This window comes from Octopus bimaculoides, chromosome 2, assembly GCF_046866305.1.
Source record: "Octopus bimaculoides isolate indiv1 chromosome 2, ASM4686630v1, whole genome shotgun sequence".
In the NCBI taxonomy this organism is placed as follows: Eukaryota; Metazoa; Mollusca; class Cephalopoda; order Octopoda; family Octopodidae; genus Octopus; species Octopus bimaculoides.
The window spans coordinates 11669073-11693539 of NC_142929.1; the positions used below are offsets into that span (position 1 = coordinate 11669073).

The following is a 24467-nucleotide window of genomic DNA, read 5'->3' on the forward strand; positions in this document are numbered from 1 at the left end:
TCATAGGATCGCGGTTTTGATTCCCAGACTGGGCATTGTGGGTGTTTATTGAGCAAAAAAAACCACCTAAAGCTCCATGAAGCTCTGGCAGTGGGTGGCGGCGAACCTGGCTGTATTCTTTCACCACAACTTTCTCTCACTCTTTCTTCCTGTTTCTGTTGTACCTGTATTTCAAAGGGCCAGCCTTGTCACACTCTGTGTCACGCTGAATCTCCCCAAGAACTACGTTAAGGGTACACATGTCTGTGGAGTGCTCAGCCACTAGCACAATAATTTCAGGAGCAGGGTGTTCTGTTGATCGGACCAACTTGGAACCCTCATTGTCGTAACTGACAGAGTGCCACAACAAATAATAATAATAATAATGATAGTTTCAAATTCTGGCACATGGCCAGCAATTTCAGGTGAGAGGGTAAGTTGATTACATTGACCCCAGTGATTAACTCATGTTTATTTTACCAACCCCAAAAGGATGAAACACGAAGTTGACCTTGGCAGAATTTGAACTCAGAAGTTGACTGATGAAATTGCTCTAAACATGCTACTGATTCTGCCAGTTCATCACCTTCTTAATAATAATAATAATAATAATAAAAATAATAAAAATAATAATAATAATAATAATAATAATAGTAATAGTAATAGTAATAATAATAATAATAATAATAATAATAATTTGTTAACTGGTCCAAATGCTGTGGAGGCTTAGTTCTTATAATTAGTTACACTAATACAGTTGTTTTGCAGTTCTAGAAAGTATCACCTAGGAACACATGCACATATGTGGGTATGGCAGAGGTTAATCTTAACCTGCATTGGGTCTTAGAGAACATTTATGACTGCCATTGGAGGATTTGAACCAAGCACTGCAAGCTTACGAAACATAAATTTTATAGTTTAGCTCTTTTTAACTCAAAGCAATTGACTTCATCTCCCCTCTGTATCTGTCTAGATCTTTGTGTAGTTGGCCACTGAAAGTGAAATGACCATAGACATTCAGCAATTTAGCTAACCATGCAGGCACATGCATACAATCACACAAACATGACATGAAATATCAATAAGTATAGACAGAAATAGACACAACACTTCAAAAAATGTATAATTTTAAGTTAAAATACAGTAAAATATTGGCAAAAGATCTGAGACCCTTTATAATACTAACTCAAAAAAATAAAATTCTTTATATTCAAGTTAATTTCTAAACTTATTTAACTCAATATATATCTTGTGGTTTCTACTAATATCTTAGATTTTCTTTATTCATGAAGTATTGATTTTTTTCAACAAATCTGCATGAGTAGATTATTTGAAAATAGTTATTTTTGAAACATATTCTGCTTATTGTAGTTAATATATTCAAAAGCTATATAGTACAACTAATATTCTTTTGCTTTTGGCAAATGAATACATGCAAGCATATTGATATTAGAATAAACCCTTTTAAACTTCCTAATTCAATTGTACAAAATATAATGAATGAGAAACGAAGGTAGAACCATAAATATTTGTGTTTGATGGTCTGATTATATTTTTGTTGAGTTCTATTATTTCTTTTTGTGAGAAGACCTGCCCACCATAACAGAATTGATATCCTAAAACCAAGGTGCCATGTAAATGGCACTGGCGCTGGTGCTATGTAAAAACCACTGGTGCTGGTGCCATGTAAAAAAGCACCCAGTACACTCTATAAAGTGGTTGGGTTTAGGAAGGGCATCCAGCTGTAGAAACCAAGCCAAAACAGACTATGAAACTGTGTGGGCCCTGGCCTTGCCAGTCCCAATCAAACCATCCAACCCATGCCAGCATGGAAAACAGACATTAAATGATAATGATGTAAGCATACTGAAATATCTTAAATATTTACTGAGCTGTTTATGTCTAAAGCTGTTTCTATGGAGTGTTGCAGAAAGAATATTAATTTACTCTTTATATTATTAAATCAGTGTTTAAAACAAATGACTTGAAACAGATATTAAAACAAGTTTTATACTGTAACTATAATTTGGATCAACATCTGGATATTTGATTATAATATTGTCCTTAAATTAACTGGATGTATGGTTAAGTAGTTTGTTTTGCAACTGTATGGTTTGGGGTTCAATCCCTCTGTACAATATCTAAGGTAAATGTCATCAACCATAGGCTTGGATTGACTTGTGTCATGTGAGTGGATGTTGGTGGATGGAAGCTGTGCTGAAGCCTGTTGTGTACTTACGTGTATATGTATCTATGTATCTTCTGCAATGTATATTAGTAAAATATGTGAATGATGAGAAAACTGTAAAACGAATTGTTTAGAATAAAGAGAAATAATTTGTTTGGTATTTGTTCCACCTGAGTTTAACATGTAATTCCTGTTGGTCTCACTGTCAGAAATGCAGTGAACCAGTGATTGACCCATTGACACAAAAGTGTCAATCAGTCAATACTGATGCATTATAAAATACTTGAGTGAAATGTTTAATATATCGGTTGAGTAGAAAATCAAAAATTGATATGATCTGCTACATAAAACTTAGATTGGTTTTGAATAGCAAACCTTGTAAGGTATTCTGTGATATCCTGTCTTTTTAGTGCATCATCATCATCATCACCACCATCATCATTAAACCTCCATTTTCCATGCTGGTATGGGTTGGACAGTTTGACAGGGGGTGGCTAGGCAGAAGACTATACCAGGCTTCACTGTCTGTTTTGGCAAGGTTTTTATGGCTGGATGCCCTTTTTAACACCAACCATCTTACAGAGTGGGTTAACATTTCCTATGTGCTCTTTTTTTATGACAGTAGAGTGCGATTTGAGGATATTTGGCTGCTATATTTATCATTTTAAGCAATGTTTGGTTTATTTAATGCTAGACTATTTTTTTTACATTATGAATTACATTCATAGTAATGGAAAACCGATAACTTTAAAATCATTATACTTGACAATTTCTGTCCTTCAATATTGTCCAATCTAATAAGAAAGTGACATTGTTTATTGATGATGATGAATGCATTTTGTTACTTTCTATAAATTAATGATGATAATGTCAGTAAAAAAAAAAAAAGTTTCCCTCAGAATTTCATTAATAAAGATTATTTTTATAATTATTTCTTTCTCTCCATCCACTTACTTATGCAAGATGAAATTCTTGATGGGAAATGCATTATGATGCAATGAAAAGTTTAATTTCTTTTCAGTCATTTTTAAAGGGACAGGATAACTAATTACACGGGAGGTTTCTTCTAGAGAACTTATCAGTTGTATATTTAAGCTTAAATATAACGGGTTGCAGGACAGGTTCAACCAAACTCTGACTTTAGTTGTCATAGAAGACTGATTAAAAAGAACAAAAAATGTGATTAATGAAATAGAGCTTTAATCTGTATCTATCTATTCTTCGTTACTACTTTTTTAAAAATTAATTATCCAATGAAGGCGGTGAGCTGGCAGAATCGTTAGCACGCCAGGTGAAATGCTTAGCAGTATTTCATCTGTCGCTACGTTCTGAGTTCAAACTCTGCTGAGGTTGACTTTGCCTTTCATCCTTTTGGGGGTGATTAAATAAGTACCAGTTATGCACTGGGGTTGATGTAACTGACTTAATCTCTTTTGCCAAATTTGAGGCCTTGTGCTTCCTGTAGAAAGAATTATTAATTATCCAATTAAGGCAGCGAGCTGGCAGAATCATTAGCAACTGGATGAAATGCTTAGTGGTATTTCTTCTGTCTTTACGTTCTGAGTTCAAATTCTGCCGAGGTTGATTTTCAATAAATTAAGTACCAGTTGAACACTGGGATCAATCTAATCAACTATCCCCCTCCCCCAAATTTCAGGCTTTGTGCTACAGTAGGAAGGGTTAGTAATTATCCAATTAAGGCGGCGAGCTGGCAGAATTGTTAGCATGCCAGGCAAAATGCTTAGTGGCATTTTGTTCATCTTTGCAACCGGAGTTCAAGTTCCACTGAGGTTGACTTTATCTTTCATCCTTACGGGGTTGATAAAATAAGAACCAGTTGAGGTAAATTGACTTACCCCTCCCCCAGAAATGCAGACCTTGTGCTAAAATTTGATACCAATATTAATTATCCCATTGGTGGAGCATCATAAGAAATTCCTTGCAGTGTTTCTTTCAGCTCCTTATATTCTGAGCTCAGGACCTTACCTAAGTCACCTTTATTTTATTGACCTTAAAAGGGTGAAAAGCAAAAATAATTTGGTTGCTGTCCTCTTCACTCAAATCAACTTAATTCTAGGGTTTCAATAGTTGTTGCTATACACAATAAGGGCCTATAATTTTGGTTACAGTTATCATGTCTGTATTGATGTTGCCTATTGTTTTTTTCTTATGATAGCTGAGAAAGGACCTGTATTGTTCAAAATACCAGACCTGTTATTTGAATTATTCTGATATTCATTTTTGTTTTATTTTTATACCTTTAAATATGTTTCAAAAAGTATCTATTGCTCTGTAATGTATTAGTAAATTCATGTAACCCTCTCCTTAGTAGCAATTTTCATTGCATTTTCTCAGATATTCATTTGGTATTAAGATAAACATTTTTTTAATGATAAACTCAGGTTTTTGTTGATTAAAATAAAAAATAGTTTTGTGCACAAAGAATTGTATTTAAGTAAAAAGAAATGTAATAAACAAAATCACATTTGAAAGAGTTATGTAGGTATTAAATATCAGGATCCGTTTGACAATAACTTTAAAAGATTTAGTGACTACTGGCAAAGAACTATACAATGTACATATAGTCATGAACAAAAAATATAAATTTTGCCATTTGACAGAAATAACTTTTGTCTAAGAAGATAAATCTTGTCTTTCTATGAATAATTCAAATAAAGGACCAATTCTGTATATCATGAATGGCTATAATATATCCTTTGTTTTGTAACGTTCAGGATATTGTATTTCTATGATGCATTTTGTTATCGAAAGAAACATATTTTTGCAGGAGTAGAACAATAAAATGGTTATCAGCATTTACAAAAAAGTGGCACATGTACAATGGAATAAAAACAAGTTCCTGGTGATTCCAGGAAACAAACCAAGTTTTAATTCATGGCTTTTGCCAGTTTACTTCCTTCATGTTTCTAGTGCTCTTGAGTAAAAAGTATTAATACCATGACATTGCTTCTTTGTCATGAATCTAAATTGTTGAGTCTCTATATAATGAATATTTCAAATACAAAACAGTTTTCTTTGTATCTAAGCTTTAGTATTACATCCAACATTAAACTATGCTACTGAATTTGCTAATTGACTTACATATATATCCACTGATGGGTAGATAATTAATAAAATGATAGATGAAATAATTTTCTGTCAGACAAGAAAAAAAAAAAATTCAGCATATGTCTGCTTAGAGAAATTTAGGGAATTGATTATGGATAACCCAATATTGTAAGCAGAAGCTTTCTAGATTTTGCTGAGGAACTTTCAGTGCATAGAAAAATGTATGATAATCACATATTTGACAATGTTTCTCAGACTTTGTCTCCCACCCATCTCCCCTTCACCAGTAGAAAAATGTCTACCCCATCCATTTGGTTCATTTTGTTTTGATTGTAACAAATGATTAGGCTCGCCCACACTTCAATTAATTTCCACCTACTTAACAATATCTTCATCATCCTATCATTTCCAGTTCAAGAGCTACTGCTGTATACAATCATTGGATTACACCTTTTACATAAGAGAGAATTTTTTTCTCCTCAGTAACTGCAGTGAATTAGCTTTTAGAAGTAGAAATATGTCACAAACATATTTTAACTCACCTAAAGTTCACTTATGCCTAAATACTGCTTGGTGCTCATATTGTTGAATATAATTGTTATTTTATTTCAAATATTTACCCATAATTGTGAATGAATTACCTACTAAGATTTTTCAACAAAATAATATTAGACATAAAAACCGATTTGAGGCAGAAAAGAGAAACAGGCCTAAATGGTAGGATTCAGACTATGGCAGTTTCAGACCTGCCTCTCTTTTCTGTTTTAAATTGGATCTTATAAAGTTTGATATTATTTTCCATAATGTATTCCTGAAAAGAGCTTGACTAATTTCTTGACTAATTTCTTCAGTTTTTATTCCTGTCAAGGCCGACAGGAAGCGATCCAGCTTCCTAGGGCTAAATAGCAGCAGTATGATTCCCTTATTGGGACTGTCACATTAAGTTGACAGTATACAACTGCTTTATCGTAACACTGCTGCTTAATTCTCTCTGTGAGATTTATAATTAGATAATTTCTAATTATTAATTATTATTTTTCTTTTATCTTTTACTTATTTCAGTAATTAGATTGTGGTCAAGCTGGGGCACCATCTTGAAAGAATTTTTTTAGTTGAGTGAATTGATCCTAGTACTTAATTTATTGTTTTTTAAAGCCTTGCACTTATTCTGTTTGTCCCTTTTGCTGAACCACTAAGTTACATAGACAGAGACACACCAACACCAATCGACAAGCTGCACACGCATGCACACAGATGATTGATTTCTTTCAGTTTCCATCAACCAAATCCACTCACAAGGTTTTGGTTAGTTCAAGGCCATAGTAGAAGACACTTGCCGAAGGTGCCATGCAGTGGAACCATGTGGTTGGGAACCTGGAAGCAAACCACAGGTAAATAGGAGAAATGGTAGCATGTCTAGCAGTATTCAGAATCCATCAGGATCAGCTACAGGTCGTCGTCGACTTATGACCAATTGACTTTACGACGATTGGCGTGCCAGCTCCCGGCAGCAATAATAGATAGACTAGTTGAAATCTAATGGGTTTAATTTCTTAGAAATTAACCTATCTACAGATGATGTTAGCTAACAAATGCTTCCCCTAGGTTTGGTTATCGATCACCACTATGGTTCTCCCAAGTTTTGGATGAATATCCTGTCATGGAGACATCAATGCAACCTTGTATTTGTTTGTAAGATGACTGCTTGAGACAAAGAAATGTTTGATTAATGCCAGTATAATAGTATAATACAGAATGCTGTGTGTGATTTTTACCTGAGAATGTAACTTAAGAATGTAAGAATGTAAAACAAAGCTATGTAGACCTATAGGCCAACTTAGGACCAAATTGACTTATGACCAGTCAGTTGGAACCAATTGTGGCCGTAAGTTGACGACGACCTGTATTACTTTTATCATTCCATGATCAATAACATAAATAGCATTAGCATACTAGAGTTGATTTATATCCCCTACCCTCCCCACTTCTCCCTTCTCCAAATTTCCGGCTTAGCACTAATGTGAGAATCATTATTGTTGCCATTATTAAAGTGAAATTTATGGAAAGATGTTATTAATTTCATAGCCTTCCTTGGTTTAGAGTAGGGTGGAAAAACAAAGTATAAGTTTCTAAATTGTCATAGTATTCATATTGATTTATTCTGGTCACTGAATATTCAGAGTGAAATATAATATCTGTTCTGAAACACTTTTAAAATATTAATTTTTCATGATTTGAATGTCAATTGGTATATTTTTGAAGCATTGAAATTTTGAAAGTGGGCAAAGTTTAGAGAGCTCTTACCCCTGCTGGCGACAAAGGGACTCTCACTCAGAGTAAAAGGCAGACTGTATGACGCATGCGTACGAACAACCATGCTACATGGCAGTGAAACATGGGCTGTAACTGCTGAGGACATACGTAAGCTCGCAAGGAATGAAGCCAGTATGCTCCGTTGGATGTGTAATGTCAATGTGAATACCCGTCAGAGTGTAAGTATCTTGAGAGAAAAGCTGAACATTAGAAGCATCAGTTGTGGCGTGCAAGAGAGACGATTGCGCTGGTATGGACATGTGGTGAGAATGGAGGAGGATAGCTGCGTGAAAAAGTGCCACACCCTAACAGTTGAGGGAACCCGTGGAAGAGGTAGGCCCAGGAAGACCTGGGCTGAGGTGGTGAGGCAAGACCTTCGTACATTGGGCCTCACCGAGGCGATGACTACGGACCGAGACCTTTGGAAATGGGCTGTGCGTGAGAAGACCCGGCAAGCCAAGTAAGATCGTTGCCAGTGCCCCTGGACTGGTTCTTGTGCGGGTGGCACATGAGATGCACCATTTTGAGCGTGGCCGTTGCCAGTACCGCCTGACTGGCTCCTGTAGGATTTTCGAGCGAGATCGTTGCCAGTGCCCCTGGACTGGCTTGTGCGGGTGGCACATAAAAGACACCATTTCGAGCGTGGCCGTTTTCGTGCGGGTGACACGTAAAAGCACCCACTACACTCTCTGAGTGGTTGGCGTTAGGAAGGGCATCCAGCTGTAGAAACTCTGCCAAATCAGACTGGAGCCTGGTGTTGCCATCCGGTTTCACCAGTCCTCAGTCAAATCGTCCAACCCATGCTAGCATGGAAAGCGGACGTTAAACGATGATGATGATGATGATGATCAAATTTTCTATCACAACAAGGACTCCTTGTGAGAAGAAAGGACAAAAAAAAAAAAAAAAAAAATATTATTAAGATGGCAAGCTGACAAAATCATTAAAATGTAGGACAAAATGTGTGGTGGCATTTCTTCTGACTCTTCATGCTATGAGTTCAAATTCTACTAAAGTGATCTTTTGTCTTTCATCTTTTTGAGATTGTTAAAATAAAGTACCAGTCAAGTCTTCAAATAGAGTCAGTGTAATTGATTAACCCTCTCCACTCCCACCACAATTACTGACCTTATGCCAAAATTTGAAACAATTATTATTATTATTATTATTATTATTATTATGAAGGCGGCGAGCTGGCAGAAACGCTAGCATGCCAGATGAAATGCTTAGCAGTGTTTTGTCTGCCGCTACCTTCTGAGTCCAAATTCCGCTGAGGTCGACTTTACCTTTCATCCTTTTGGGGTCGATAAATTAAGTACCAGTTGTGTACTGGGGTCAATCTAATCGGCTGGCCCCCTCCCCAAAAATTTCGGGTCTTCTGCTTAGAGTAGAAAGGATTATTATTGCCGAATCGTTAGCAAACTGGGCGAAATGCTTAGTATTTCGTCTGCAGCTACACTCTAAGTTCAAATTCCGCCAAGGTTGACTTTGCCTTTCATCCTTTCGGGGTTGGTAAATTGAGTACCAGTGAAACACTGGGGTCGATGTAATTGACTAGTCCCTTCCGACAGATTTCAGGACTTGTGCCTTTAGTAGAAAGGATTATTATTATTATTATTATACCCCTTTCTTATTTTTTCTGACTAGGCTCCCGTGGTTTTATGGGTTTTTCCACGTGTAACCTTTCCTTTTTCGAAGCGCCTCCCCCTTTGGGAGTTCTACTTATTTATTTATCTATTTATTTATTATATCTTTCTCCGTTTTCTTCCTCTGTTTAGACGAACTTTCCTACCTTTTCGGACAAAACCTTTTGTAACCTTCGTCCTGTCTTTGTCCTTATATGTTTTTAATTGATATTAGCCCTTGTGGCCAATAAAACGAATTAATTATTATTATTATTATTATTATTATTATTACTACTACTACTACTACTACCATCATTATCATCTTCTTTCAACTCTGTTGCCATTTCTTGCTTAGTGTCTTCCTGAAACCTAGGGCAAAGAAACTCATTGGTAGGCCATTAAAATAAACCCACCAGTTTGTTCATTTACAAAGTCATGTGATAGAGAAAAAAGGGAAGAAAAACAGAAAAAGGAAAAATGAAAAAAATGTAAACAAATAAAATAAAGGGGAGGAAAATGGTTAAGACAATATTATTATTATTATCATAGACGTCACACAGTATCCAATATCGTGATGTTGTTGATTGAAGATATTGTGTCTACTGGGGGTTTGTACTGTTTGTCAAGTCACAGCACGGATCTCAGACAGACAGTACTTTATGCAAAATGCATGCAGTTCCAAGTAGTGCTAGTTTTTGTAATACACTTAGATTGTAGGGGATTTCTAAGGTTTTCAGATGTTTTTTCTGATTGGGTGGTATTGAACCCAATGCTCCGATGGCTATTATTATTATTATTGAAGTGGTGAGCTAGCAGAATTGTTAGCATTTTGAACAAAATGCTTAGCAGCGATTCTGTCTCTTTACATTCTGAATACAAAATCCTGTTGAAATCAACTTTACTTTTCATCCTTTCAAGTGTTGATGTAATAAAAATACCAGTCAAATTACAAGGGTCAATGTAATCAACTTACCCAGCTTCCTCTAAAATTATTGACCATGTGACAAAATTTGAAGCAATTTTTACAATAATATATTTTTTTAGTAATCTTTCAATTATTTGAAGTAGGTATGTGTGATTTAGCTAAAATAGATACATCTGAAGTGTTGAATATTTGTACTGATTTGCTTCTTTTACAATAAACTTTGTTAAGCATACCCCAAATGATATGCTGGCAGTACAATGATATGCTGACAGCATAGGAGACAATTTCCTGTTTGTTATTTTGTGGTATCCAGTTCTTATGACTCATGGTTTTGAATTGAATCCCGTTAGGTTTGACTTTGTTTTTCATCCTTCAGAGATCAATGAATTAAAAGCCAGCAACAAACTAAACTAAAAATGGTAAAAGAAAATTTATTTTTCTGACATAATGATGTAAAAGAATTGTTTGAAAAATGCTTTTTTTTTTGTTTTTTTATTAACTTTTAAAAATACATTTGTTTTACTTGATATTTAAATGGTCTGAAATTATTTAATGTTATTAACACTACAATTCTATTTCTTTTATAACACGTAACAATAATAATAATAATAATAATAATAATAATAATAAAAAGCTGAAGCAAAATGTTGTTTGTGTTATTATGTTATGAAAATGGCTTAAAGTCAGATATTTCTGATTCACTCACTAAATTAAGAATTCTAAAATTAAATAGAGAACTCCAGCAAGGAGAAAGGAGGGGCTGCTAAACACTGATAGCATATTGTTAACAGTTTGTAGACTTCCTGGCTTTTATATAGGAATGCTCTTAATAAGTGCCACTCATACATGCAGGAATACTTTCTCCCCCTCCTACTTTCTGCAAGTCATCTCTTTCACTCTCCCTGTCTCTTTCCCACTTACACCTCCCTCTTACTACTCACATCTGTCTCCTCCTCTTTCTCTTTCTCTCAACTGTACTAAGCTGGAAACCAACAAAAAAAAAATAGTTAATTGGTGTTTAGTGATCAGTGTTGTTGACTAAATATTTTTTTTTATTAGGACAATTAAAACAGCTGTGGAGACTCAAAGGTCATGTTTGTCATTATTTTCTGAAGTTTTGTTAATCTATTTCCCTGAAAGAAGAAATATAGAAGAGCATTTATTTATTTATTTTTTTTATTATTCAAAATATCTTTCTAGCTAACCATTAATCATTGAATATCAGTTTACCACTACTATCAGCTATGGGGAGCATATTTTCCATTTTTATTTTAATCAAACATTTATGTTTTTCAGGTGAAGCATTGAATGTGTTATTTTTAATCCCCCCTAAGTAGTCATACAATATCTTAGATTTATGAGAGGGTAAAAACAAAACAAAAAAAAAACAAAGAAAAATTAATAAAAAGAAATACAAGGACAAAAATAAATAAATGAAAAGGAAATTGCATTTCAGCAGCCTGACTTAAATTAATCATTCTGTAGAAGTGTTTAGTTTGACCCAAATTACTGAGTATATATACCCAATATAATTCAGTTTTCACATTCCTTACAGTTTCAACATATTTTTTTTACTGTCTATATTAATGCTTTTCAAAGCCAGTTTAAAAGGTAATTTTTTTGGCTATAACAGTATTCAGCTTTTATTCTGTATATCTAGAAAAAGAAAAGAAAAAACATGTTAACATTTATGTAGTAATTCTAATTTAGGGAACTAAAGTTATATCTATTCTGATTTGATCTCAAAGAAACTGAGTGACAAAAGAATTGGATCATTAGAATTTTATGTTGTTGCAAGCCACTAATTTTCTTCTACCTGTTATGCAGAATGATTGATAATTTGAACTGGTTATTAGCTAGTCTCATAAATAGCATCATAGCTGCAATCAAATGAGCTCATTAGGAATTTCATGTTAATTAGAATTTAATCCCTATTTTTTATGCTAAGAAAATGACTTTTCCAAAATTTCTTTTTATTCAAAAAATAACACAATATCAATATAGATATCTACTTGCTTTGTAACGGCAAAATTATTTTTTGAAAAAGAAATAAATTTACACAAGTTTAAAAAATATAGTAAAAAATTATAGGCAACCTGCTAAATATATATAAATATAAAATTATTTGGGATAAGTCCAGGAGTCTTACATAAATGTTTGTTTTGTTAAGTCAAAGAACATTGTTACATACTGATATTGTTGCTAACTTATTAAAATCAAATTCATTTAAAAATAAGATATTTTTTACAAAATATTCCTTGTTAAGGTTAATAATTTTACTTGTAGCTTTAATAAAAATAGTATATTTTGCACCTACAAAAATTATGCTGGTGAGAGGATTAGAACTTCTGACCCTTCAATTGACAGCCTATTAACCAATTAGCACAATCATCCACATTTTCACATGCTTTAGAATAAACCCTTCTTTCTTTCTTTTGATGTAAAATGAGTCCTCTACAGAGTTGTTATATTCATAAAGTGAAGGGAATTATGTGTACTGCCATCACCTCTGAAAATAAAATAAACACACAAATTGAAAAGTATCTATTAGAAAAAAAATTAGTCATTCTCCATGTAAGGTGGTGGTGTTAGCAGCTCAAAGTAGAAATCTGTTTTGTAGTATCAAGTTACATTTACTTAAATTACAATGACGTTCATATTTTTTTTTATTTCCTTATTCTCTTGGGTTCAATAAAGTTTAAGAAAGATGCTAGTTTAAATTGATTATATATTCTTCTGTTATAAAATTGACCTTTAACCTAGTCAAAAGAAATTAATACATCCACTTTTTTCATTTATTAGGTATAGGCATGCTTGTGTACTTAAGACATTCGCTTTTCAAATTTTGTGGTTACAAGTTCAATCCCACTGTATGGTACCTTGAGCAAGTGTTTAGCTCTGGTGAGAGGAAGCTGGTTGGTGAAAAGCTGGAAGAAGCCCCCAAAGCCACAAACATTTTGCACTTTTTCACTGACCCCACTCTTAGGGGTTTCCATTTTGTGTGACAATTTCTCTCTTTCTCTCTATTTTTCTTATAGAAATAAACTTTTATTGGAATATATAACCAGCATGTATATGATATATAATACAAAACCACATTAAAAATACAAATTCAAAACCAGGAGAGAAAAAAAAGGGTAAGGGGCAAAGAAAGAAAACTGTCTTTTCTTCTTCCTTACCTCTTAATCATCTCTACCCTTTTTTTCTTTATTTCTTATCTTTCTCTCTATTATTTGGTCTCCTATCTGCCCTCGCTTTTGTTCTTTTTGCTTATCTTTCTGTTTCTTACTTCATTTATCATGTCACCTAATAACTGTCTACCTTTCCTTTTTCTCTTTTCACACAACTTTCATAAGATCTGTTTATCTAGCTTTCTAACTACTCCCTTTTTTTGTTCTTTTGTCTATTGCCATTCTTTCTTCTCTCTGTATGGCCCTTCCTTCTCTTTCACTCTTTGTCTATTAACCTTTCTCTTCCTACCCAAAAGGGTATCTATCCTGTGATCATCCTGTGATCATCCTTTTAGGCTTACTCTTTTACTCTTTTACTTGTTTCAGTCATTTGACTGTGGCCATGCTGGAGCACCGCCTTTTAGTCGAGCAAGTCGACCCCAGGACTTATTCTTTGGAAGCCTAGTACTTATTCTATCGGTCTCTTTTTGCCGAACCGCTAAGTTACAGGGACGTAAACACACCAGCATCGGTTGTCAAGCGATGGTGGGGGGACAAATACAGACACACAAACACACACACACACACACACACACATATATACGATGGGCTTCTTCCAGTTTCCGTCTACCAAATCCACTCACAAGGCTTTGGTCGGCCTGAGGCTATAGTAGAAGACACTTGCCCAAGGTGCCACGCAGTGGGACTGAACCCGGAACCATGTGGTTGGTAAGCAAGCTACTTACCACACAGCCACTCCTGCGCCTGGTAATTTTTTTTCTAGTTCATGTCTAAGACTTCAATTTAGTTTTAGCTCATGGTTTTCCTGCAATTTATCTTTTGTACATATATCATTGGTTCTCAACCAGAGTTTAGTGGTCCATTTAAGATTTTGTAGTTAACATTTTTTATACAATTTCTAACAATATTTAATTATAAAAGTATGATACAATTTTTTAAATATGAAATGGCTATGAAGGTCCACTGGAATCAAAGGGGTGCATAGGTAAAAAATGGTTGATATACATATATTAACATAAATATATACAAGGGGGTGCTGAAAAGTTCCTGGCTTTGGTTAATAGAAAACACAGGAAGATCACTTAATCATGGTGTTATCCAACATATTCCTTCACCCACTTTTTGCAGCAGTCTTTCTGTTTTTCTAAGCCCTATAAAAGAACTTGGAAGGTTAGTCTTCTACCCAGGCCTTTCGCGATACCTTTAAAGCCAGGAACTTTTCAGCACCCACTCATATATTTCAAGTTTGTAAAGACCTCATTCTTTTCTATTAATACTACTTTCTCATGTCTTACTTCTATCATATAGCCAAAAGGCCGATGTATACAAATACTCATTTGTTATATTTTTTTCACTACTGTCCTTGCTTTTTTGTTTTTTATATTTTCTTGTTCATTCCATAACTTATCCTTTTTTACCTTTCGGTCCAGAGACCCTGTTTTTTTGTACTTGTCATATTCTATCATTCGTGTTTGCTCATTTATGTCTCATCAACCTTTTGCTGTTGACACTGTCAAATTGAACAAATATTATTGGGAAAACATTGAAAGTGTGATGATTTTTGGTTGATAATTGATGAGGGGTGAGCATGTTCTCATCTTTTGCGTCTTTTTTTTGCCTGTTTTCTGTATGTTCCCCTCGTCGTTCTCCTGTGCTGTTTATGTGTGTGTGTGTGTGTGTGTATGTGTGTGTATATCTGTGATTGCTACAATCTACAATGAACTACAACTACTACAAATGAGTCACTATAAACTGTGACATTGATGTTTGTGGGTGGGATATAATCAGTAATAGTTCTTGTCATTTCTTATCAAGAAATGATCCACCAATTCTGTGCACTCAGATTCTTTTGGAAGTAAAGAATCCCTTGTGAAACAGGTAAGGGTTGGTGACAGGAAGGGCATCCAGCTGTATAAATCTTGTCTTATTACCCATGCTAGCATGTAAGAACTGATATTGAATAAATGAACAACTTTTAACTTGCAAACTAAAAAATAAATTATTGACTTGGAAATAATTGATATTATCATTTGTTTTATATATTGTTTTTAATGCCTGTTTTTTTTTTTCCATTCAAGTATAGATAGAGGGATGTATCATTATTTAACAACCTGATCCTCTTCTTGTTGCTAACTCTTACCTCTTTTTTCAAGTAAAAGATCTCAAAGGCACAAAGCCAGCAGACAATATGTTGATAGGAAAAAATGACAACAGCATCATTATTTGTAACTCAGGATATCCAGAAGATATGTAAACATGCATGCACATGACAGGCTTTTTTCAGATTCTATGTACCAAGTCCACTCACAAGGCTTTGGTTGGCCTGAGGCTATAGAGTACCATGTTTGCACCTAGTATATTTTTGATATTTTTTGATTGACTCGAGTCATTTAAAAATTTTCTTTTTCTTTTTTTTTATACCTTCCATGAGATAAACAAGGTGGGTTGAAGTTCCGTTTCATTTACTTCTAGTCATTGTATGTTCTAGGAATACTTTACTCAACAAAATCATTAACATATTTAGAAGTAATGTTTTTTTTTTCTAGTTACTGAGTGCTTTTACTCTTACTCTTTTACTTGTTTCAGTCATTTGACTGTGGCCATGTTGGAGCACTGCCTTTAGTCGAGCAAATTGACCCCAGGACTTATTCTTTTGTAAGCCTAGTACTTATTCTATCAGTCTCTTTTGCTGAACCGCTAAGTTACGGGGATGTAAACACACCAGCATCGGTTGTCAAGCAATGTTGGGGGGACAAACACACACACAAACACATACGCGCACACACACACACACACACACACACATATATACAATGGGCTTCTTTCAGTTTCCGTCTACCAAATCCACTCACAAGGCTTTGGTCGGCCCGAGGCTATAGTACAAGACACTTGCCCAAGGTGCCACGCATTGGGACTGAACCTAGAACCATGTTGCTGGTAAGCAAGCTACTTACCACACAGCCACTCCTACGTTTTTGTTTTAATAATATTAAAAAACTAAGCAATACTGGCACTCCATCTGTTACGATGAAGAAGGTTCCAGTAGATCCAATTAATGGAACAGCCTGCTCATGAAATTAACATGCAAGTGGTTGAGTACTCCACAGACATACATACCCTTAACATAGTTCTCAAGGAGGTTCTGTGTGACATAGAATGTGACAAGGCTGGCCCCTCTGAAACGTAGGAACAACTCATTTTTACCAGCTGAGTGAACTGGAACAATATGAAATGAAGAGTCTTGCTCAAGGCTACAATACATTACCAGGAATTGAACTCACAACCTTATGATCTTGAGCCGAATACCCTATTTATTGTCTTGGAGGAAGCAATAGTAAGCCATTCCAGTGTAAGCTTATTTGGATCATAGTAAGATGATGTCTTCTGTGGTATTCCAATGTTCTAAGACATTATTCATTTGCAAAACTATCACTTGCACACATATTCATCATCAATTTGATCTGCTTCTAAAGTTTTCCTTTTCTAGTTGTTGTTCTGCATTTTATTTTTAAAACGTTATTTGAAATAAAATTTTATATATATGTATATAAATATATACACAAGATTTTTTTTTGCCAGTTGAAATTTCAGTCAAGAATTTTTGATCATATGTGTTACATGCTTGCAACATGAAATGAAGGCAATTAATTTAACATTAAATATCTATTGTCTAAAATGCAAAACATTTGATATCTCTTTAAGCGCATCCAATATTGTTAATGTGAATTCCTTTTCTTTTTGATAAAAATCCTAAACAGCATGAATGATTGATTTGTAAAAGAATTCTCTTTTTACTTCCCAGTTAGTTTTTCCTGAAAAATATTAAATACTGAACAATTTATTTTTTAAATGAAATTCTTCAAAAGTAATTATAAATGTACCTCTTTAACATATATCTTAAGTGAATATTTAAATCTAAATCTTTAATATGTGCAGCTAACTTGAGTAGTTAATCTTTCATTTGAATTATTGCAAATTAGTAATTAGAACATCTACACAAAGAAGAAATTTGAAAAGAATCAAGTTCTAGAAGAAAAATTACAAAAAGTGTATAGTGCTTTGTGTTACACATAGAACAGCAGGAAAAGGGGTGAGTGCACTGAAAACGGATAGTTAAGAATTTTGAAGATGCCAAAAAATCACTACTGTAGCAAGAGAAGAAATGAAGAAAATACAACACAATGTCAAGGCTGTAGCAAGGGGTTGAAGATATAAGCTTATTTATCAAGCAGACAAATTTTCCTTGGGCAGTGTTTGGAGCATTATTTCCCTATAAGTTTTCTGTGAAAAACAGTGATAGATAGGCTAATTATATGTAAATGCACCTTTTTAGGGCATTTTGTATTTAATTTTACATTCATGATTATATTATACATGCTCAAGATACTCAAAACCCAGGTATTTTTAGGTAGCAAGGAGCCCCCATATTGGTAAAATGACATCAGTAGAGAGTTGTGAAGGAATATCGTCTAAACAAAGTCTTTAAGATATTCTTTTCTTGCAGCTAAGGGATCGAGGACTGTCAAAACTTTCAAGAACAGTTTTTTTTTTTTCTGTTTATTTAACCTTTTATATAATTGAGCATTATGAAAGAGAAAGAAAAGGATTCATAAAAGACTCCTAACAATTCTTATGTTGGTCATTCCTGCAACTTGGAATGTATTTCAAGAACACTGCAAGTGTACAAAGGTTGAGAAATATTGGTCTAGAACATGGATATAATAATGGTTGTACTCTCTCAGTTGATTACACAAAGATTATTATAAAAGTGAACCTATTGCAAATTACAGTTGAGAGAGAGATAGAGAAAAGCAGTGTCAGAAAAATATCTAAGATTGATTGAGAGTTGACCAAGTCACAAGAGTAACATGACTTTTCTTCTTCCATGGATAATTTCTGTGACATTCTGACACCATAGAAACTGTCCAGTATCTTAGCTTATGATATAGTACCATTATTTAAATCCAGAAAAATAGTAGCTTTCTTGCTATTTTCCTATTATTCACAGACATACTAATGATCCTTTTCATACTTATTTTATGAGGAAACCCATCCTGTACTTATTCAAGTAGTATTCTAGTTAGTACTTCGCTTTCTGCTAAAATTCAACCCCATAAAAACTACTTGTTTTGTAATTTAGATCTAAAGGCTTGTATATTTTTCTTGATTGTGTGCACTTCAAATCTCATCCATATTTCTCCATAATTTCTCCTACCATTCCATACAACTACTGTGTCAAACACATCCACTTAATGAAAATATGATCTAATCATGAAACATCATATCAGAAGTGCTGACAAATTTTGATGGTGGGTTCTCACTTCATCTCTGATACCGTTTATCTCTTCATAATTAATCTAGTGTACCAAATAGACTAAGCAAATGCCTATCTTGCTCCTATCATACATTCCATTTTACTTTGTGTTTACTTTGTGATTTTTTTTAATGTCATAACTGAAACAGATTTTCTTTTTTACTTATTCAAGTGCTCAACTTGGGAAGTAGAACAGTGTGATCTGATGCCATCCAATTTAACATGACTTATGGATTAAGAACTTGTTTCTGCATTGGAAGGCTAATTGGTTTCCAATTAGAGCATTGCTTTTTCATCTAATAATTTTAGATATTCTTAATACTCAGCACAGATCATTTTATGGTTTTTTTAAGTCTCTTAAATACTTTTCTCACTAATTATAAAGTTATTCTTCTTTCCCCTCTGTTTTCCCCCTGGCAAATCTTGTGTTATGTGTTCCGTTCTTCCATAAATAAGGTGCAAATATGATGTATGATCTCTCTCTCTCTCTCTCTCTCTCTCTCTCTCTCTCTCTCTCTCTCTCCATATATACATACATACATACATACATACATACATTCGCCCCTGCGCCCACAAATGTGTGATACTTCATTTTCTGTCATTGTATCTTCAGCAATCCACTTTAGTTAGAATGTTGGATTTCTCTAGCAAGTCATTTGCTTTGCCTGTCCTATTTCAAAATTATCTTAAATGCTCAAAGAATTATCATGAATACTCATGGCATTATTTCACACCAGTAAAATGCAACCGGAATGTAATAGACCTGCACCTGAGTATGAAACCTCAGGATACTTCTTCAGAATTTGGCATTTCATTTTGTGCCCCCCCCCCCCCACCATCTCTCTCTAAGTTTGTGCATGGCTTTTATTTAAACAATCACACATTTTTGAGACAAACACTTGAGGCTAGTGGTACTTCAAATATTTTGAGTCCTAGTTTGTTTTTTTTCTCACCAGCTAAAATTTCAACAATGAAAATAACAAAGAAATTTAAAATAAAACTATTTATCTTCTTTACAAACAAATGTGATATCAACAGTAACCTACATTATGCACTTCTGGCAAGAATCTTTTGTTGAAGGACATTAGTAGAGGAGCTGAACCTATAATATATTATTTCTCCTCAAGAAAACTTTTTAGGTAATTAAGTTACATCTGAGGTAATATATCAGCAAAATATTAGAGCATTGGATAGGATGTTTTGCAGTATTATTATTCTGTGCTTTGATTTCAAATCACACTGAGTTCAGTGTTGATAAAATACCTGTGCAGGGCAATAGATTTGTGGGGCTGTTAGCATACTGTTTCAGACACTTTGTGATATTTGGTCTGGCTTTGTTTTTTGGTTTCAAATCATGTCTTCTGTCACTAGAAAAGAAAAAAAAAGAAAAAGACTTGTCTATCAGGAGTTGTGACTGATAATAAAAGTAATGGAAAAGTCTATGGAAGCATTCTTTGGTTAGTTGGGAAGACTGGATACCACCACACATCTGAGGAATACCTTCTGATTTCCTCATTGTTCTCTAATAGCAGTTTGGGATGATGTTTTCAAAATCTTCTCCATTTTGAAGGATTTATGCTCATGTTTGTGCTGATCGTTTGCTAGGAAATACAAAGTCGGTGATAATATAGAATTCAGAATATTGATAGTGAAGCAGATATGAAACTTTCCAGAATTTATTTTACCTGAGAATTAGCTGCCAAAAAATTAGAAAAATTGATTTAAATATGATATTGGAAAAACAAAATATCAGAATGAGTTGTAAGAAAGTTCAAAGTAAGCTATTACTTTCTGCCATCTTGAAATAAATAAAATTCATGGTTATCGGCAGTGGCATGTGATTAAGAAGTTTTCTTCACAACTATATGTTCTGGATCTGATTCCATTGCATGGCACCATAAATTTGGGTTGATTTATGCTTTGTGTGGGATATTTAGTAGACAGGTTTGTATGTTTATGTATATCAGAATTGTATAAAAAATATCCTGTATCTAGATATAAGGAACATCACTCAAAATATAGGGGGATTATTTCTTTCATTTCATTTATTTCTTTTACTTGTTTCAGTCATTTGACTGCGGCCATGTTGAAGCACCACTTTGAAGGCTTTTAGTTAAAGAAATTGACCCCAGGGCTTTTTTTTTTAAAGCCTGGCACTTATTCTATTGGTCATTTTTGCTGAACTGTAACCACACCAACCCTGGTTGTCAAGCGGTGGTGGGAGACAAATGCAGACGTAAAAACACGCACACACGTATATACGACTGGCTTCTTTCAGTTTCTGTCTATCAAATCCACTCAAAAGGCTTTGGTCAGCTCGGGGCTATAGTAGAAGACACTTGCCCAAGGTGCAACAAAGTGGGACTGAACCTGGAATCATGTGGTTGGGAGTTAGACTTCTTACCACATAGCCATGCCTGCACCTGTAGACATTCAATAAACAGAGATCAATAAAATGAATTTTACAGTAAATACTGGGGTTGACAGACTTGGACTAAGCCCCTTGAAGGTAGTATCCAAGTATTACCACAGCCCTTCCCCAAGACAAAAATTGAAACTATAAAAAGAACATAAAAATATACATTATTAAAATACTGAAATGAAGTTCAGTTGAATTCTCATTTTAATTGTATACAAAGTAAATTAGAAAAACAAATAAACAAAAAATCCTATAAGCACGTTCAATAAATAAATATTGTCCTACCAATATTATTATTAATCCAAATGCAATACTTGCTTTATTTAGCTAAACTGTGTTAATCTTATTCAGTCAAGCTTTAAAATAACAATCAATATCAATCAAATTACGATTGCATGTTGTTAATATTTCATGTATTTTAGCTCACACTTTCTTAATCCCCATTACTTAACCTGTAAAAATTGATACTTATCATTGATCCCCAGCATATTAATCCTTTGTAGTTCAGAACTATGAATATCTCTGATTTAGTATTCAATTTTTAGATTATCTTTCAGTCGTTGTTTTATTAAAGAAGCATTTGCACTAAACCATTCTTAATTTCAATATTTCAGATGCTTTCCTTATTAATATGTAAGATGCGACAGTTTGCAAAATTATTTTATATGAAATATTGGGGTAAACCCAAAATTAAGAGAAAGGTTACAAACTGCTTTTAGTTTAATTTTTGCAACTTTTCTAGAAAGTTATCTGAAAGTACAACTTGAGGCTTGAATGTATCAATTATGAGTAAATATATCATTTTCAATAAGTTACATATGATCATTAACTAGTGTTCCTCTGATGTGATTTTTTTGATTTAATAGAAATTTTGAATTCTATTAGTCTGAGAAACAAAAAAACAATTTGAGCTATGTATATTGTACACTCCCTCCTGTTCTGTTATATAATAGAAAGAAATATTTGACCTAATAATAAAGAAATTTTCCTCAACATATGCAGTCAGCATTTCAATGTATTTTACACTGTTATTATACCTACAAAATTGACCTGCTATGTACTTACATGTCTCAACACATTTCTATTGTATTGAAGTTGTTTTTATATTGAACTGAAAACTTATAAAGTCTGCCAGCGTGTATTCAAATGAATTTGATAAAAATGAAAAACATAACAAAAAAAAAAAAAGACTATAAAATTATTTTACTTCTGTAATCATTGATAAAACATTTTGACTTGCTAAGCTTCAGTGATTTCTGACATGCTGCTCATGTGGGCAATAAATCAATTAATTCATGAACACAAACTGGATAAAAACTGGAGATATTTAATGTTTTGGGAGTTGCATATACATCCAGCTAGGAATTATGATGATAGTATAGTATACAATTAAATATATTTACAGCACCAAAATTTATACTAAAAATATGTAAAGACAATTATGAATAAGCGCTTCCTTATAAACAACTGATCTGCAAAGATTGAGATGAAAACTCTTTCCAGTATTTAGTTAGGTTCTTTTAGATTTGAGTTAAAATCCTGTCAGGATCTCAACTTCAATTTTTATCCTTCCAATGACACTATAAAAAATACCTTTCAAGTGCTAGGATTGATTTCATTAATAATATATTTTTTTTTGTGACCTTGTTTCTATGACATAAATCATTACCACTAGGTAATGATATGGCAGAAATGGTAGCATATCAGACTGAAGGTCTAACAATATTTAGCTTTGTCGCTCTGTGTAAGATAATTATTATTCATGTCCTGGAGCTTGGTGCTAATATAGCTAATGATTACGGTTGTGTGTGTGTCTGTGTTGTATGCTGCCAGAATAGAAATGTCAAGATATTTATGATTAAAAGAAAGCATTATTACTGATTCATGTGTGTGAATCAGTATTAATGCTTATTATACATAGAAAATATTTATATCTGTATTTTTAAAAAGCAAAATAATATAAATAACAAGAAAATTCATAATTTTACAAGCAAGATAATGTATTAAGTTTGTAAAACAGTAGGGTTTTGAATGTAGTGTATATATGAAAAGTAAGCTGCATTACTATTTTGATTATTGCTAGTGCAGAGTTGTATGTATTTGAAAATTGCCAAAAATGGTTATGTTGACTGAATGAGATAATTATTCAACACTAATAAGAAATATTAGGTTTATGGAAGTTGTTATGCTATTTCTAACAGATTGAGAATGAGTTAATGAATTTAATAATGCTGTGACATAAGCAACGTACTTAATTATTTCATGGGAAATACATGGACTACAATAACAAAAAAAAATAAATTAGAAGACAAATAACTCAAGACCGGATTTTAAATAATTCATTAACCTTTATGTGGCCATATTCCAAGTGAAATAGATTACTTTGATGTTTGAATTAATTTTGAAAATAATCAAGAATTTGAAGGAATTTAGTAACTTAGTTAATATTTGCATTATGAAGATGATTTTTGGAACATAACTTTACAAATAATTATCAAAATTATTATGGTAGGTTATAATTTCAAACTTTTATAAAACTGGGAGTTTTGTATCATAAAACCAGAGGCAGAAACCAAGCATGTTGGTATCAAATCTGTTAATGTTATCAGGTATTTTCTTTATATTAATGAGTTATTTTCTTACTTTACCAAAGACTAATGTTATGATGCTTGTAGAACTGTATTACAATGAAATACAAATTAAATTAAGAAGTAGTTAATGCAATTCAAATCTGAAGTATTAAGTTAAAAAAAAAAAAAAAAAAAATGCAAATATCAGCAGTTCTTATTTACAAAAATTTCTAGATTTGTTTTAGGGACGAATATTAAAAGCTGTATGAATCATTATTCTGAGTGGTTAAAAGAAAACAAAGACAAATTTAAAATAATGAGGAAATGGTGTTAAGACATGAGGTGAAGAGAGATGAATTTTGTAAATAAATTTCAGAAAAATGTATCAGAAATATAGCTGAATGAAAAAAATAGCAAATATTCTGAATGAAAGTCTAAATTCCTGATAATTATATTAACTTATTTCTTGAATAGTTTTGTCTTGGTTCAGTTGAAGGACTCAGGTAGTGTAGAAATTTAAAATTCCTGAATTAGGTTATGTCACATAGTGTAAAATAGGCAAAGCATTAAATATTTTGGATTATATAAATTATAAGAGATGGATAGAATGAAAAAAATTATTTACTGATTTGAAAAAAAATCTAAGGAGTTAGAAAGGATGTCTTTTTGATTGCTTGTAATTAAGTAAATAAGTGATTTAATGAGTGTTTTCCACATTAAATGACATATACTTAGATTTCTTTCCTACATCTGATGTTGCACCATTTATGGTATTAGTTAGTTAGAACAGATGCAATTTAGAAAAAAATATTTTCTGAAATCAGATGTGGAAGGAAAAATGTTGATGATTTCAGAACTTACTTTGACTGTTTTC

General features: G+C 33.1%; 1 long non-coding RNA gene across 2 annotated transcripts in view; it reads right to left on the reverse strand.

The window, feature by feature from the left end:
- Positions 1 to 10465: 10465 nt before the first annotated feature.
- The window catches only part of LOC128250467 (uncharacterized), an 80483-nt gene continuing 66481 nt past the window's right edge, over positions 10466 to 24467 (reverse strand). Inside the window, exons 1-3 of one of the 2 annotated variants that reach the window (XR_016238165.1) lie at positions 19868 to 21411; positions 12417 to 12608; positions 10466 to 11755 (exon numbers count right to left, since the gene is read on the reverse strand). This is a non-coding gene — a long non-coding RNA (uncharacterized LOC128250467). Of the gene's footprint in view, positions 11756 to 12416; positions 12609 to 19867; positions 21412 to 24467 lie in introns of those variants that run through there. The other variant, XR_008266483.2, reaches the window with a different exon arrangement.